Source organism: Alligator sinensis, unplaced genomic scaffold, assembly GCF_000455745.1.
Source record: "Alligator sinensis unplaced genomic scaffold, ASM45574v1 scaffold761_1, whole genome shotgun sequence".
Lineage (NCBI taxonomy): Eukaryota > Metazoa > Chordata > Crocodylia > Alligatoridae > Alligator > Alligator sinensis.
The window spans coordinates 573,098-576,396 of record NW_005842195.1 but is presented as its reverse complement, the minus strand read 5'-3'; positions in this window follow the sequence as shown (position 1 = coordinate 576,396).

The following is a 3,299-nucleotide window of genomic DNA, read 5'->3' as shown; positions in this document are numbered from 1 at the left end:
AACATTATATAACCTATTTCATGTTAAATTAACAGGTTTAGCTTTCTTGTATAGTCATCTAGCATTGTTCTGCTTTCTGTCCCACCCTGTATTTCTTAATGTAAATTACTTAAGCTACAAACAGATGTCACATTTATCAGGACAATCACAGGACAATCCATGTCCTTTATCCTGAGATAAATCCTAAAAAAAATTTCCACATAAAAAGTTAGTAACAGTTACTGCTGGATATAGCAAAGTACATCTGCACAGTTATCCCAGATTAGCATAATTGAATCAGTGACGGGAAAGTGGCACTGTATTTAGCTGCTCATTAAATGTTAATTTAAAGGATAATGCTAATGAGAAGGGTAACACGCTAGGATTTTTTTGTTCCTAAATAAATAGGGGCACAACTTATCCATCCTATCTTTGACTAAACAAGAAGGTATCCAGTAAAGTTGTGAACTTGGACAGCCACTGGTCAGGGATGATATAGGCATAGCTATGCCTATGTCATATTATGGGTATTTCTCATGCTTCTTGGCTTTGCCCTTATTACCACCTGAGCTCTCCATGATCCCATCTATATACCATATTTATCACATATCTTCTGAACATACATACGTTTTTGTACATAATGCTCTAACCATTTATCTGTCTACCCCATCTCAAGGATGTCTGTCTACATTTAAATAATTATTATCCTTTCTCTTGTCTTTTCTCCCACAAGAAAATGTATCCCCTTAAGTTCTTTTCTCTCACCTATTGCCACACATATCTTCCAAAACTCCTCATAACCTTCTTGGCTCCAATATGAAATTTCCCAAGGCTTAGGTTAGGAAAAGGGACAAGGTGATTCAGATGTTCCACTTTAGCATCCAAAACTTCAAACAGTATTTTTTCTTTAATTCCTATCTAATTATTTTCTGACTTCTTTGTTCTCTGTCCCCCGTTACTGCTGCTCTTATTCTCAGGCATTCTCAGGCATTTGTAGGCTTATGGTGGCCTGGCATGACACTAAACCCTTTCAAACTTCCACCCTAACATCTCCCTACACATGAGCTAGTTTACACACTACAAGTAACCTTCACCTTGTCCCCTCACTTACCACTATATATACATACAAAGCCAGCTGTAATGTTCAACATGTCAAGCTAAACTAATATCTCAAAGCAGCAATACTCATAACATATTATACATTTCTGCATTCCTACTAGTGATAGTCTAATTAGCATTTCACAGAGACTTGGCTACATAAGCCTGTCCTACACAGCATTTCCTGTGTCATTTCTAAGCAGCCACACCATCTAACAACCACAATGTTGTTTAACCACTGCTGGTGACTCCTGAGTCACCCGCCAGTGACCGGGGAGTGCCCCCCCCCCCCCCCGGCGTGTCACAACAAACTAAGCCCCCCCATGGCTGATCACACTAACTCAGGGCGGGGGGGGAGGCAACTGATTGTGTCAATCCAGAAGTGCTGGCAGCACTTCTCCTGGTGCCCCCACTCCACAGTCAGGACTCTTAAGGGGGCACCAGCACTCCCACCTGCCCCCCCCGCCTGTCACCTAAGCGGGGAACACTGGCTGTGAGGGGGTGCGCCAGCACTCTCAGGGGGTGCACACGAACCCCCGTGTACCCCCTACATGTCGCCACTGACCACTGCTGTTGCTGCCATTCAAAACTAACAACAAAAATATACTTAGTCTTCAGAATACAATGGATGAAAAGTTAACATTGACTGCATGATGAAATTTGGTTGCTATGACTGCTGGATCAAAATAGATATTTTAAGTGACACTATTTGCAAGTTACCAAACTAATATTCAGTTTCGTTTCATACTTTTTAGAAGCAAGCAAGATATTGGCCATGTCTACACAAGATGCTATTGCACTGTAGCAACGAACTACTGCACAGTAGCTCGCTGTTGCTTTGCAGTAGTGTTGGGGACACTAACTGTTGTGTGATTCTACTGTGCAGTAGCATCAGAAAAAAAAGTGTGCGGAGACTCTACTGCACAGTAATGCCAGTTACTGTGCAGTCCACAGTACATGTAGATGCAGCCACAGAGAGTTAAAAGTTTTAAGTAAGGTTTTATCTGGATTACAGGTTAACAAGCTTTCTAGACATAACTCTTTTCATGCTTTCTGATCAATGTAAATTCACTCCTTTCCTTCAGTTACATTTTATCACTCCCAAGCAGGAAATAGTTCTTAATTAGGAATAGTGACCTATAAGCATTAAGCACTACATCTTTAACGTGCTAAAGAGTAATTCCTTTGTACTCAGTGAGAAAACTGGTGGTAAATCCCAGACTCAAGCCAATATTTATCATTTGAAAACCATTGCTTTTTATGACCTGTTCATAAACACAAGTGCTTAACATTTTTTGGATAAAACCAGGCAGTTGCCTAGGTATAACAGACTTTTGAAATATTTGATTATTTATCAATATAAAACAGACACTTAGATGTAAATTCTCTAGTTTTTTTCACAATTTTTATTAGGCTGGTTTCTCAAAAAAGGCAGAAAATTAGTTCTATTCCATATGATTATAATGTGATGGTACTGCTACAGTGTTAAAAGCATTGCCTGATGGGCTGAGAGGTGACATCCACTGAAATTACAGCATGGCCACCCTTTCAGAACCCAGTTACACTGCCAAACTAGGAAGTGAGCAAAGGTGGAGAAGCAGACTCAGTGACAAAGAGGTCAAACTGTTTAAGATACCAAATTATTGTGCGTCTGTCAGAAGGCAAGGGGTTCTGACAAAAGTCCCAATATATGGGTGGTTGTTCCCCCAAAAAACAGCTAAAGGAGTATATGGATCAAAGACTGGTGATGTAAACTCAAGCTACAGGGAGGTCATACTATGGACAATCTTAAAAGGCTTAGTGGGAACAATACAGCAAGACCTATCATTACAAGGGAGAGTCACAGGGCTGCAAAGTCCTTCTGCTTTGACTCCTTTTTTAGAATTAGTTTCCTTCCTCCTCTTCCTTTGCCATTTCTAGGCTGCTTCCCTTTCTGGTGCCTCCAGGTACTACAGAGACAGAGATGACGTTTAAGTCCAGGAAACTGAGTACAGGGTTGCAGACTCCACACCTCTCGAGTAAAAGCTTATGGTGCATCGCTGTTTCCTTGGGTCTGCTAGCCCTTTTTATCCTTAAAAAGGTACTCTCCAGACCCTATCCTCACAAACCAAAAACCAAACCAAAACCCCTCAATAACTCTAACTTGAGGCACTTCAAAATTGTTGAGACCATATTAACAGCAACAATCAAGGCACTGTGCCATCAACTGTTTGCCCAGATCA